At 38.8% G+C, this 15621-nt stretch overlaps 1 pseudogene; it reads left to right on the forward strand.

Annotated features, from left to right (window-relative positions):
- LOC150049232 (ferritin light chain-like) overlaps positions 1-13015 on the forward strand; it is a 31795-nt pseudogene extending 18780 nt beyond the window's left edge.
- The last annotated feature ends 2606 nt before the right edge of the window (positions 13016-15621 follow it).

The raw sequence follows: 15621 nt of genomic DNA on the forward strand, positions 1-15621 counted from the left end.
AGTAGCCCGCCTGTCAATCTCCAGTCAATGGCCTGAGGGAGGGGGCTGTTGAGGGAAGGGACAGGATTCTAAATTCCTTGCCCCCCTGCTCCCGCCAGTCTTTCTCTGCGGCGCCCGGCACCCCTGACCAGCAGGGAAGAACGGACACCACCCGAGGATCCTTCTCGTATCACGCTTTTAATGAAGAGCCACTTGGTTAAAGGGAGAGCTGAAGCAGAGGGGCCCTGGGCCAGGAAATGCAACTGCTTATATAGGCCCAAGGAACAAAGGGCTCTCTACCATTGGCTGCTCTGTTGGTAAGGCCGTTTTGAGACTCGGGATTGGTCACGCCCTTTTTCGTCATGCGCAGACTGAAGAGCAACTTGATACTTATTAACGAGTAAAGGCCTCGCACTCACATACCAAATAAGTTACAAGGAGCGAGGCAGGAAACAGGTGCCATCCGGCTCCCCACATTTCTCGGGCAGGGTGGAGGAGTTAAGTTCTATTGCTTGGCACAGCTCTGCTTTCCAGATGTGCTTGGGGACGCGCTGTATTACTCACGCCTCTGCGTCCGTCTGCGGGTGCTCCATGGTCGTGGGGAGTCTTTCACTCCCCTCGGGTCTCCGCCGCCACCTATGTTCTGTGTCTGGGTTCCACTGCTTGCTCTTCTGGTTCTGTGTCTGGGTTCTTCTGCTGGCCCAGTTCTGTGCTGGTTTCTGCAGCAGTTGGGCTCCCAGCCTGGTGCCCTCCACTGCCGCCGCTTTTCATGGCTTGGAGCCAGCGCCTGCTGATGCTTTTCGCGGCTTTCCCCGGCTTTTGCGGGGTGGATCTGGGGGTGAGAGGTTGGGGAGGGGTCCTCGTGTTCTGAATTCTTTGAGAAAGTTGGATGTGAGCTTTATCTGGATTTGTTTTCCTGTTTGAGTCCTTCTTCGTTGCTTTTTGAGTTTGTTGATGTGGATTTCTTAAGGTAGTTGGCTCGTGGGACTCCCTGGTTCTCTCTTTTTGTGAGAGAGCTAGGCAGCATCCCTATTGTCTCGGCGCCATCTTCCTTCCCCCTGTTCGGCAAGGTTAGTTTTTTAAACAAAGGCATCTTTCTGTCTTGCAGCTGACTGCCTTTTTTCTGGACCAGTGTGGACTTTGGTATTACTACTTATAAGCTCACTAATCCTTTTAGATCTCCTATTTATGATATCAGAATGCATGATTATTATTGGTTCGAAATGCAAGTTTATTTTTGAATTCATCTTATTTTATTATCTTCAAGTACTTATTAAAAAGCTGCCAGAAATTCCAAATAAGTTCTTTTTTCTTTTTTTCCAGTCCTGGGCTTGAGCTCAGGGCCTGAGCACTGTCCTTTGACTTTCTCAAGACGAGAGCTCTACAACTTGAGCCTCAGCACCACTTCTGGCTTTTTTCTATATATGTGGTACCCAGGAATTGAACCTGCGTCTTCGTGCATGCTAGGCAAGCACTCTACCACTAAGCCAGAGTCCCAGGCTTCTATATGCAATTTCTAAGAGATCTAGTTGTTCCCTATCTTCAATAAAACCTTGTATTATGAATTTTTTGTTTGTTTGTTTGTCTGTTTTGTTTTGGTCATTTTAGTGGACAAGTTATAGTACCTTATTAATATTTTAGTTTTAGTATTGAGGTAGGTGACTTTTTTCCTATTTTATTTTTGAAAGCTAAGTAGATCTTGTTAATTGAAACTTTATCTTGTTATTTACCTATATTCAGATAGTATACTAGATGTTTTGGAACAAACCTTTAGTTGTCCTTTAGGACTCAGCATGGCGGACAGTTTTTCTTCCATCTTAATGCTCCATTAACCACCTTTGTAATGAGGATGCTTGATTACATATTTTCCTTTAGTTCATTCTACACCATATTGCAAGCATCAGTTACTTGATAATCTTCCCTTCTAGATTGAGATACTCTTCCTTTTTATATTCATAATATCTAATTTGGAGTTTGGCACAGAACAGGCATTTAACATCCATACACATACACATACACATACACGTACACACACACACACACACACACACACTCAGATGTACACACATAGTTTTTCCTAATTTTTCACATACTGTATATTTGCAAATTTATCTTCACAATCAAATTTATTTGTTACAGTAAAGTCAGAATCTATGTTACTTTTATTGTCAGATGTTTGTAGAGTGATTTAAAAAACGAAACTGAGGCCGAACAAGAAGGTGCTGTGGTTTCATATTCTGTAGCTCATACTAGTTAGAGTCGGGGTAGCTTTTACTATATATATTGTGCCATATGTTTTTGGTTTTATTTCACTGTTTAAAATGGCTTCAATCATAACCATGAAGTTTTACAAGACATGAGATATTCCCAAGCTTAAAATGGATGTGATCTTCCTGCAAATACTTAGGATCAATGAGCTTGAGTCATATGTGAGTGCTTGCTGAGTTCAGTGTTATGAATCAGCAATGATGTACTGAAGAAGGTGGCTTTGAATTGAAACTTAGATCAGTTGACAAACATGTGAACAAAGGACTCCAGAACCGAACTTGATTTTACTCCTAGGAATAATGGTTTAGTATTTGTCACTTCAGTTATCAGCAAGTTTGTAACTGCAGCAAACAATGAGAAAATTGTAACTCTGCAAATAATGAGAATTGACTTTTTATCGCGGTCTCTGCATTATGAAAAGATAATGAGGGAACAAAATGACATAAAAGTTCAATCCAGGGAAAGATAACATCTAATTGAAGACACCAGCATATATTCTACAGAGGAGTTACTGCCCATGATAATAGTTAAAGTATAGAATATTAATATGTAGAACTGAAGGTAAGAACATAATCTAACAGAAGGTAAGAAAATTGTCATGGATTTGGGGAAATTCAAAGATAGACACCTGTCCAGTTAAAGCAGAAAGATAAAGTAGTTAGTTCTATATTATGTTGAGTCTTTCTGCCTCAGTAGTCACTGTTAACTCAATAGTCTTTCAGTTTAGAATATTATCTTATATCGCCTCTGAACTTCCCAGACAAAAAAAGTGAAAAATCACATCAACCTAAAGGAAAAAGCAACCTAAAGGAAAAGCAACAGTGTCAGCATGTATAAGAAATGTCTAGCAACTCAAAAGTCAAAGGAATGGACTGTCCCCTAAAAAAAAAAACCACTGCCAATCCTGTGTCTGAAATGAAAGAATGCTGGCATTTAGCCTTTTTATACTTCTTGGGGAACACTTCCTTTTGTCCTGTTCCCTATCAGCATACTAGTAAAGCCTCAAAAATGAGTAGGGAAAAAGGAAAAAAAATCTCAATATAACTCAGATCTTAATCTCTGCCTTAGATACTACGAATTTCTGCACTAGATAGTATAAATTAGTTTTGAGCTAAGCACATAGTTGTGCTTTTGCAGTTTGGATATGATTGCACAGCAATCCAAAGCAGTCAAAAGCCCTTTATTGAGGGTTCATGTTGAAAGGCCAACACTAGACTTGGTTGGAGGAATGTACATGAATAGAGGGAATCACTTTTTTCCTTTTCATTTGCATGGTTCTTTGATAGATCTATGCAACAAACTAGAATCCAGAAGCACACACACACACACAGATATCTTCACCCTTCCTGGAGCTTGGACTCAGGGCCTGGCCATTGTCTGTGAGCATTTTTCTTTTTTATTGTTTTTCAGAGGTGATGATTGAACTCAGGATCTTGCACTTACTAGGCATGTGCTCTTCCACTGAGCTAAATCCCAAGCCCTGTAAACATTTTTTTTTCTCAAGGTTAATGCTCTACCACTTGAGGCATAGAACTTCTTCCAGTGTTTTGCTATTTAATTGCAGATAAAAGTCTCAAGGACTTCCCTGCTTGGTCTGGCTTTGAACTGCATTCCTCAGATCCCAGCTTTCTGAGTAGCCATGATTACAGGCACAAGCCATCACTGCCTGGTTCACCATATATATTCACTCAATCAATTTATTGTACAGATAATATCTTTTTGATTAATTTTCTTAAAATCTATGGTATAATATGCAGTATGATCTAGTTTAAATGCAATATGTAAGAAGTTCAGACTTTTGATCGCTCTTATTAATAGCTAAAGTCAGCTATTAGTATTGATTAATTAACCTAATTCTCTTTAGATTAAAGAGAATGGTGAAAAATATGTGTTTAATAATTTAAAGCTAGGGTGGCCTAAAGGTGGAACATTTAGTTCTTTGAATATATTACTATTCTTATATGCCTTTGTTCCTGAGTAGAAGTGGCCCATTCTAAGAATTGCCCAGAGTGAAGAAATTACCAAGCAAAGTTTTAAGGCTAAATTTGTAGAATTTCCATTCAAGTTTCTTTTCTATGGAGACAGCTTGGAAGTCATCACTTTGTACAATTACACAAGCCAAAGTGAAAAGCAAGCTTTTTTTTAGACTCATCAGAAAATGGAAATCCAAGGACCAATCATCAACCTGAAATCTTGAGAGACACGTGGACACTGACGATCCTAGATCTAGTCATATTACCTAAAGTGGAGACATGTGGGGACATAAACTAGCAAGAAACATAATGGTAGTTTTATAATGAACTGCTTCAGTCTGAATGTGGATGACTTGGGGAGTAAGAAACTGCTGGGCACTGTGGTGTTAGGATTCTGTACTATCCAGGACGCTATCAGGATTTCATGGCAAAAGCAAGAGCAATCTCCCATGGCTGTGCCTGTGACCAGGCTAGTGGGAGGAAAAGCACCATCCTTATAAAATGCTCCAGATTCTTCTTTATCACCACAGCCAAATCTCAGGGATAAAGACTTCAAGCACTATCCTACCTAGAAATACACTTCTCAGAACTCTAGGATATGGAAACAAAAGGATAATCTTGTGTGATTGTTATTCTTAATGTACTATGTTATTTCTCTTCTCTTTTTTGCCGTTATGGTTAATCTCATGTTGTTATTGAATCTGACTTTGTTGCCTGGTATATTGTATGTATGCTTATTTGAAATAGGAAAGGGAAGGGTGGAAAACAAGATGATTGGGAGGAGTTGGGGGGAGGGAAACAGGGACAAAAACCATGAGATCAATGTATCGATATGTGAGAACTAATGCACCTACTACCTGACAAATGTAACTGTAACCCCTCTATACATTATCCTGACAATAAAAAAGGTAAAAAAAGAAATATATTTCTCTATGACAGTAGATCCCTCTCTTTTTCTTCTATCTCTATAGATGCAAGAGGAAAGCTATGAAATACTTGATAATGGGCTAGTAAAGATACTGAGACTTGATGGGTACCAGAGAACATTAAGACACTGAGATTTGTCGAGTATCCATGGCTCATGCACATAAACCTAGTTTTTCAGGAGCCTGAGATCTGTGTAGTAGAGTTTGAAGCCACTTCAGAGAGACAAATCAGATACTTTCATCTCCAAAAAGGGGGCAGCTCTCTGCAAAAAAACTAAATTTGGATCCTTCTTTGTCACCCTGCACTAGGATTATCTCTAAATGGATCAAAGACCTCGGGGTAAAAGCCGACACACTGAAAACTTTACAAGAAGCAATAGGAGATACACTAGGTCTCCTTAGCACAGGTCAAAACTTTCTTAATAAGGACCAAAAAACACAACAAATCAGAGAAAGTCTGGATAAGTGGAACTGCATTAAACTGCAGAGCTTCTGTGTGGCAAAGGACATGGCTAGAAAATTAACTAGAAACCTACAGAGTGGGAGAAGATCTTCACTAACCATACAACGGACAAAGATCTCATATCTAAAACGTATCAACAGCTCAAAAAATTGAATCACTCCAAAACTAATCTCCAAAGAAAGAACCATCCCATTAAAAGATGGGCCAAAGATTTAAAGAGAGTCTTCTCTGAAGAAGAAACAAAAATGGCCTATAGACACATGAAGAAATGCTCGACATCTTTGGCCATAAAAGAAATGCAAATCAAAATAACTCTAAGATTCCACCTCACTCCAGTTAGAATGGCCAGGATCAAGAAAACTAATAACAACAGATGCTGGAGGGGATGTGGCCAGGAGGGATCACTACTACACTGTTGGTGGGAGTGCAAACGCCTTCAACCACTATGTAAAGCAGTATGGCAGTTCCTCAAAAGACTAAACATAGAACTCCCTTATGACCCAGCAATTCCACTACTTGGCATTTACCCAATCCTTAAGAAACAAGGACATACTAATTCCACTAGCACAACGATGTTCATTGTAGCACTATTTACCATAGCAAAGATATGGAACCAACCCAGACGTCCCTCAGTTAATGAATGGATCAACAAGATGTGGTATTTATACACAATGGAATTCTATGCTGCTGTCAGAAAGAATGACATCACCCCATTTGTAAGGAAATGGAAAGACTTAGAAAAAGTCCTATTAAGTGAAGTAAGCCAGATTCAAAGGAACATAGGCTCAATGGTTTCCCTCATTTGTCATAATCAGTAGAAATTTTGGGCTCTCCTGGCAGAGATTTACAATAGAACAAAATCTAGATACATAATGCCAGATACTCTGATGCTAAATAAAAGGACCTCCAGGATATCGAAACAAAAGCCATATTATGACTGATGTCCTTAATGCACTATGTTATCTCTCATCTCTTTTGCTGTCCCTTGGTTATCTCATATTTTTACAGTATTTCATCTTGTTATCTAATATAATGTATATATGTTTGATTGGTTATTTGAAATTGGATAGGGAAGGGGGGAAAACAACATGAGTGGCGGGGGGGTGGAGGGAAATGGGGACTATGACATGAGAAAAGGTATCAATATTTGTGAAGTAATGCACCTTCCATCTGGTGAATATAATGTAACCCTTCTATTAATTACAATAAAAATATGTGAATAAAGGGGGCAGCTCTCACAATAGTATATCTGTTGTGAGTAAAAGGGAGTGTGAGGCCCTAGGTCTAATCTCCAGCACTATGACTTAATTCTGAGGCTCTAGAAAGGCTTTTTTCCCCATGCTTTGCTGGCATGCCAAAAGGGCTCTATTGTGAAATAGCAAGTTATAGCTGAAGAACTAAAAGGCACAGAATCTATCTGCAGATGAATTTTTAGGAGACATAGGGATAAAAGCTCTTTTTCAACTTAAACAAATACCACATATTCCATGAACAACTACATCTTGAAGAAACAAAGGAAGCATCAGAACCAGTATCAAAATGACAGATTTTGAATTGAAAAGAAAGGAATATAAAAGAATTAAGATTAGTGTTTTGAAGGATCTAGAGTAAATGCTGATGAGGGCTTTGAAATTTTTTAATTCTTGGGGAGTAAAAGGAGGATTCAGAAAGGCAGGGAAGAAGGGTGAACAAATGCAAATAGGCTATTCAGTAAACACCATGTGAAAAACTACTTATGTAATTTGTGGACTGGGAAAGGAGAGAGAAATTGAGGATAGTAAAGGAAGGGGTGACATTGTTTAAAAAAGAAATGATCTCATTACCTGATTTATGAAACTGTAGTTCCTCTGTATAGCACATTAATAGTAGTAACAATAAAATTATTGTAAAACAACAAAAAATGAAAAAATCTTGACAAGGATAACTAATTCTGGCTGTAATGTGGAAATTCCACAAAGTAATAACCAAAAGGACATGTTAGAAATAAATAAATAAATACACAAATAGCAAATGAAGAATGTTTTGATGGGCTCACCAGAGGACTGGACAAAGCCAAAGATAGAATTCATAAGCTTGATTATGTATCAATGGTAACATGCCAAGCTGAAGCACAAATAAAAAGGATGTCCAATAAGTGAGCAACAGGCCTTATATGATATTCTTTGCAAGGTTATAAACTAAATGAATAATTTGTGTGTGTGTAACATACCTTTCACTGGCTTAGTAGAAAGAGAGCGAAGAAAGAATGGAGCCACAGTTAATGCTGAGAACTTTGCAAAATTTATGGTGTATGCTACTCTGCACATACAGATAGCTCAGAAAATTCTAAAAATGCAAATAAGGAAAAACATACATCAGGGTTTCTCATATATAAACTACAGAATACACCTGACAAAGATTAACTCAAACCTTGTCTCAGAGAGATATTTTATCTGGAAAGAAAACAGGACAAGAATAACACAGAATTTATCATCAGAAATCACATAACCAATGTTATTGTAAGCTAACATTCAACCCACTTGAAGTTTTGTATAAAGAGAAATTATTCTTCAAAATTAAGGAGAAGCAGAGACTTTCTCAAACTAAAACTGAGGGTGTTATGCTAAGGGGATATTCCCCGGAATTAAAGTTAAATGACATTTTCAAGAAGAAGTATATTGACAAGATATCTAGATCAAAATTAGAAAGGGAAGAACAATAGAAAAATGTAAATGAAAATAGAATTGAATCCTTTATTTTCTTTTTGGTGATTGATGTGAAAGATGGCTATTGAAATTAACAATAGTAACAATGTATGGATTGACCACAGTACAAATGAGATTAATGACGACAATATTCTAAGAGACAGAACCAAGAAATGGAAACACTCTGCCATCTAAGCTCAGTGATCTTTGGGCTACCTTGAACTGACTCAGCTTTTCTTTCTGCGCCTAGTTCTCAAGGTCAACTGAGGCCACCAGAATGCAGTATTTTGATATTAAGAGAGACTGGCTGGAACACTCCAGACTCTGCTCCTATTTCCTTGTCTCCTTTTACCCACTTCCAAAGGCCTTTGCTGAGGATAACCTCTATTGTTTCTGTCTGTCATGGCATGTGACTGCTGAGGTATAAAACCTAGGTGGAGTGCCTGTTCTTCAGGATTCCTCACCCATGGCACGAATAAGCTACTCACAGACCAGAGTACATGCATTCTAGTCAGCTTTCTAGCTCCGTGATTTTTCACATCATGTTTGTTCTCAATGAGAAGAATAAAAGACTAATGTGACAAAGCAGAGGGAAAAAAATGTTCAGTAAGTTGGCTGCCTAATTTCCTTCTTCCTTTATTCTTAGAAAGGTGAGTATAGAACTTGTGAAGCTCTATCTGCCCTTTAGAATTAATGACTTCATTTGGGTTTCAAAAGTAAAATCACTCTATTTCATAAGTAATCATGAAGACATTAATCCTGACTCTCAGCAAACCTTCTTGCGATGACATGATGTTCTTTCTTATGACACTCCCCTGGTTATTATTTCAGAGTGCCACCCACATATTATTCTTCTCTTTGTCTTGTCAAAGAATGATTTTGAAGAGATGAAAGGTTGGTAAGTGCTTTTTGTGGAAATGACAAGATAAGATTCAGTATATTTTTTAAAAAATAAGATTTCTATGTCAGCAAATAAAAAGCAAAAGACCATACCATGTCTTATCTTTTAATTTCTCATACATTGTGATAAATATATTTTACTAAAATGCACCCTTAGTTTAGAAGAAATACCCCACCTATCTCCCACCTTGACTTTAATACAGCATATAACTTCCTTGAAATTACATTTTATAGGTTGAGAGTGTGTGTTGTTGCCAGAATAAAATTCATAGAATAGATTAGTTAATTAGGCTGTAAACACATTGAGTTCAAACAAAAACAGCTTGAATTCTGAGCAAGGTTAATTATAATTTTTTTTAAATTTCTAATAAGATTTAATCTTTTTACATCTGATAGCATTAAAGAATAATCTAGATAGAGTACATATTTTGTGATTTTTTTCTGCGCATACTATTCTTTATACGCAATAATTCAGGAGACTTTTCCAAAAGTTCCTAAATCCTTAAACTCTGTGAGTTGTTACCTGTTTGAACGTAGAAATTTGAATATTTTTCTTTAGGTTGCCTATTCAACAAAATAGCGGTAATATGTTGTGATTATTTTTCTTGTCCATTTGGCAAGTTGCTCATGTTACAAGTCTGTGTGAATGTTTTGAAAATAGCAAAATGTCCTATGTTGTTTATCTTTTTGCTTTATGATATCTAAATTCAAATTAGGAATTTGCTTTGTACTCTTGATGAAACAGGTATAGGTTGGCTCTTAGGAAGTGCAAAATAATAGAATTCCTTTAGCATTACTATTTTAAGGAAAATATAATGAAATAACACAAGCTGGAATCCTCAGTTGTGCTATTTATCCCAAATGTGGACTCATAGAATTGCACTGATAGCTTTGTTTCAGTTCATTTCTGGGGTAACTGACCTACATCTACACTGTAAAATGCTTTGGGGGTCTCCAGAGCCCATATAGCTATATGGAAACAATGTATTATTCAATGGTGATTTCATGAGAGACTATCAACTGTATATTTACAAACAGGGACAGAGGTTGAGAGGTAGAGAGAGGAGAGCTCTAAGTCAATACAATTTTGCACCAACAGGGAATTGACAATCTTGGTTGGGGTTGTGCTGGAGGGAAAGGTTGTTAGCTCTATTATCAGGATTCAATGTTACTGCCGACTCTCCTGCCTGAGGCATGAAAATTTTAGTTATAAGAAACTATCCCACAGAACTCTTTAACCCGGCCATTTGTTTCATCATTTCTCCAGGAAACAGGGACACTGCTTTTACTTATAGAGATTGCAAAAGTTATTAGGGAGTGTTATTTCTAATTCCAGACCAAGAAATACAAAGCCTTTGAGCATTTAATATTTTATTTGACTAAAATTAAGCTACACATACAGATAAGACTGGGATGTCTTGTGGTACTAGAAAGGAAAAATGAACTAAGACAACATGCCAAGTTGGAAATAACAAATTCATAGTTGCGGATTTTGTTGGGATTTGGAGCTAAGGAAATTTCCTTCTGGCTTTTAATGGATTAAGGTGAGTAGTCTTAACTAAGTACACACAAAGAATCCTTTGGTTTCCACTGGAAAAATGTTTATACTCTTTTGCTCCCTTAATTTTAAGTTTACTTTAGTGATAAAGTTTCACCATGGATGAAAATCAATTACCTTCCTTAATATCTTCCTTATTTTTAACTGAATGTATTTGCTTTGAAACTTACAAGGAAAGCAACAAACTGTACTAGTTTTTTCATCTTAACAACAGCAGCAAAATATTGGAAATCGTCATGACAACCATCTAACACTTCACAGTCCAGAGAACCACTGAAGCATTACTAGTCAGCCTGAGAGTGCACAACTGATATTGGTCCTTAAGAATATGACTTAGATGCAACAGTGATACTCACAAGACACTATGTTGGAAATGACCTTTACAACTTGTGAGAGAAGAGAGTCAGGGGGAGTGAAATGGGGGAAAATGAGGGAAGGGTTAATATTGTTGAAAAGAAATGTAATCCTTAACAGTACTTATGTAACTGCAACCCCTCTTATATCATTTTCACAATTTAAAAAATACACAAAAAGAATATGATTTGGAGGGTTATAGTAGCAATTAAGAAGGAGGGGGATTTTTGTAAGTAGGTATAGCAGTCCGTCCCCTAAAGGAAAGTCGATCATTTAATTTCTCAGAGTGAAACAGAATCCCCAAACTGAAGTGGCCGGTGACATACCTATAAACAAGCACTTGCTACTCAGGAGAAAAAGAAAATCTATTTTTGACTGTATATTTATAACTGGACAGCACCGCAGACAAGTCTCCTGGCTGTTTTTGAGACCTCATTGGTACTTCATTGATCACCTTGCCATCGTCTACGGGCTCGTCATGCTCTCAGCTCTGTTCAGCTTCCATCAGCATGAATTATGAGGGACAGGGTAGAGAATGTCACATAATATTTGTTTTTATTCCTAGTGGGAGGATTTCTGTTACATAATCAATTTGTACCTATTAAAGATGGCCGTAAATAGCTCTTACAAATGTTTAGAGGAAAAAAAATAGAGACATTCAGAACCATCTAGTTTCAGAAAACAAATGGACATGTCTTATTACTGTGCTATTATAAAGTAGTAGTATAATAAAACAAGTAATAATACCAAGATGTGCAGTAAGTATTTTTTTGTAAAGCCAATGTGTTTAGTGTGTGTATGTGTCTGTGAGTGTATGTGCATATGCATGTGTGTGTGCCTGTGTGTGCCTGTGTGTGTGTGCATGTGTGTGTATATGTGTGTGTGCTGGCCCTGTGGCTTGAGTGTTGAGCTATATTGTACTCAAAGCTAGTGCTCTATTAATTGAACCCAAACTCCATACTTTTCTTGGGCCAGGGGTGCTTTTTGCAGACAGAATCTCATGGACTTGGCTGGGAGTTTGGCCTATTGGGAGAGTGCTTGCCTAGCATGCACAAAGACCTGGGTTCGATTCCTCAGTATTACATGCATAGAAAAAGCTGGAAGAGGTAGTGTGGCTCAAGTGGTAGAGCTCTGGCCTTGAGAAAGCCCAAGGATAGTGCTCAGGCCCTGAGTTCAAGCCCCAGGACTGGCAATTTAAAAAAAAAAAAACCAGCAGCGCGCGCCAGTCCCGTGGATCTGTCTCTTGCTTCAACAGTGTTTGGACGGAACAGACCAGGGACTCCTCTTTCCCACCAGCGACTACCTTCGGATCTCCTCTCCACTCACAACCTCCGACCCTTATCTTCTCCCCCGTCTCCTGCTTCCCGGACCAACCAATGCCTTTTTGGTGTGTGTGTGTGTGGTTAGCTCTACACCGACTACTAGCCATGACCTCCCAGATTCGTCAACCGCCTGGTCAACTTGCACCTACCTCTCTCTGGGGTACTATTTCGATCCCGACAATGTGGCTCTGGATGGCGTGGGCCACTTCTTGTGCGAGCTGGCGGAGGAGAAGCATGAGGGCGCCCACCGTCTCCTGAAGATGCAGAACCAGCGTGGCGGCTGCGCGCTGTTCCAGGATGTGCAGAAACCTCCTCAAGATGAGTGGGGTAAAACCTTGGAAGCCATGGAAGCCGCCTTGGCCTTGGAGAAGAACCTGAACCAAGCCATTTTGGACCTTCATGCCTTGGGTTCTGCCCGCACAGATCCCCATCTCTGTGACTTCCTGGAGAACCACTTCCTGGATGAAGAGGTGAAGCTTATCAAGAAGATGGGCGACCATCTAACTAACCTCTGCAGGCTGGGCGCTCCTCAGGCTGGGCTGGGCGAGTATCTCTTCGAACATCTCACCCTCAAGCATGACTAAAAGATCCCAGAATCCAGCAGCCTTTGAGGGCCATTTCACCTGAGCCTCTCCCTCTAGCCACTGGGCAACTTCCGACTAAATACCCTTAGCCCTTTCCAAGCCATGGACCAAATGAAATAAAGCTTTTTGCAGAAAAAAAAAAGAATTTCATGGATTTTACCTCCCAGCGTTGGCTTCTAACTGTGATCCTCAGATCTCTGTTCCTGAGTAATTAAGATTACAGGCCTCTGAAGCCACTGGTTCATTATTAAGTAGGTGAGATTAACAGTTAAATTTGTGGACTTTAATTAAAGCAATGTTCCTCTAAAATGTAGGTTAGCACCATCCATCTAATTAGTTGAAGCTCTTTAATTAAACAAAGATTAACCTCTTTGGGGCAACAAGGACTTGGCTTTTCACTATTTCTTTGAATTTGCAACCTGCCAGCCTAACTCAGCTAACTTTGAACTTTCCAAGCCTTAACAATTGCCTGAATACATTTCTTAAAATCAACATTCCTTCTTCTCTCTAAACTCGTATCTTTTATTTCTCCAGAAAATTCTAATAAATACAAAATTTAAGAATTAGGGTGTTATTATAACAAGTATTTAACTTTTTTGTTTTTTTTTTGCCAGTCCTGGGCCTGAGCTCAGGACCTGAGCCCTGTCCTTGGACTTTCTCAAGGCTAGAGCTCTACCACTTGAGCCTCAGAGCCACTTCCGGCTTTTTTCTATGTATGTGGTGCCAAGGAATCGAACCCGGGTCTTGGTGCATGCTAGGCAGGCACTCTACCACTAGGCCAAACTCCCGGCCCCAACAAGTATTTAACTTTTAATGTAGAAATGACTTCGAAACAATGATTAGAAACTGACTTCAAGAATTTTGAAAAGTCCAGATGTTTTTGAAAATTGTCGACATATAGGCATTGGAAACATTTCTGCCAGATGCTGATGGCTTGTGTCGATAATCTGAGCTACTCAGGAGGCTGTGATCTGAGAATTATGGGTTTAACATCAGCCTGGGAAGGGAAGTCCATGTGACTCTTATTTCCAATTAACTATCCCAAGAAATCTGAAAGTGCAGCACTAATTCAAGTGGAAGAGTTCTATCCTTGAGCAAGAGAAGATCAAGGCTATCACCCAGAATAGTTCAGGCTGCAAGCCCCCACCAAAAGAAGTGTTTCCGGTGAAAACTCAGCTGAAATGAGAAATGTTATTGGACAATGCGTGATTTTTGATATGAACTAGCAAGTCATTTGGTTGTATTGTGTCTTAGTGTTTGATGGAATGTTAAATTTGTGGGTTAGAAATTTGCATATTTCCCTGAGAATATTTCTAAGTAAAGTATGGAAAGTACAGTCTGGCTTTAAAATTTCAGTTTCCATGTTGCTTCAGTTAAATATGAAAGGAAGTAGATAAACTCAGGAAATTTAGCTCAAAGGAACATTAACTGAGATTTGGAAAGTTCTCAGCTTCTCCCTATTGTACAAAAAATTGCCAAAGTGTGTTCTGGAGGAAAGGCCAACTTTGTGGCTAGGCAATCATGCCATAAAAATTATGAATACAATCTGTGGGTATATTTCAGCAGGAGCCAGAAATATGGATGGAGCTGCAGAAACACTGATATACCTTGATCTCAGAAAAGGAGAAAGAGATGCAACAAAAATGAAGCAAAAGCTGGTGGCCTTGTGAAATTCTTCATGAGTGTTCACTAGAACCATCCATTTATGAACAGTTGTTATTCTTCAAGAAAAGGAAAGAATAACCTGGACATTTCAAGAATCCACAGGATTTCAATAGGCCTAAGGAAACTGTCTCATTTTTGGCTTTAACAACCAACCTTTTACCTAAGAGTGACCAGATGACTGCCTGGAACTGCAGGTGTAAGACTGATTCTCAAGGCTGTGAGGGTAATGTGTCCTCTAGGGCCTTGGTGACAGGCATGATGGCTGGAGAGAGAGAGAGAGAGAGAGAGAGAGAGAGAGAGAGAGAGAGAGAGAGAGAGAGAGAGAGAGAGAGAGAGAGAGAGATTTGGATTCAGTCTGAATAAAGATGCTTCTGTGGGATAAAGAAGAGAAGAGACAAAGGCATTTCAGGAGGATACAATTGTACATGGAGTACAAGCTGGTATGAAGCAGTTATGCAAGTATATTGTCAGTGTGAGGAACATGTCTTGCATGCCAATGAGTATATGCATCTCTATTTCCTTTGATAAATTTATTTATTCATTAAAGACAATAAACAGATTTAGGCCCAATTGCCTTCCTTTTCATTACTTAGCAATGCAATGCAAAGGTTGTTTTCCTTTGCATCACTTAGCAAAACCACCAACTCTCCTTACTCTCCTAAACATAGGATACTGTTCAGTTCTTCCAGGTAGTCTTGAAATTATTGTGCTGAACTTAAATGATTACGGATGTTATTTTTAATGAAATCTTCTCATTAAATTGTTTCCAAATCGTCATGTTGATCAATCTCAATATCAGCCAGGATCAAGCAGTGGCTTCGGCCTTTATCGATATTGTACACAACAGAGGAACCGAAGTTGTCTTAAAATTCTTGCTGGCTATGTTGCTGTACTTCAATGCCTGCCATTTGCTCAGTCTTCAGAACCAGCAAGGATTTTAAGTGG

This window comes from Megascapheus bottae, chromosome 20 (assembly GCF_031878675.1).
Source record: "Megascapheus bottae isolate mThoBot1 chromosome 20, mThoBot2.hap1, whole genome shotgun sequence".
Taxonomy (NCBI): domain Eukaryota; kingdom Metazoa; phylum Chordata; class Mammalia; order Rodentia; family Geomyidae; genus Megascapheus; species Megascapheus bottae.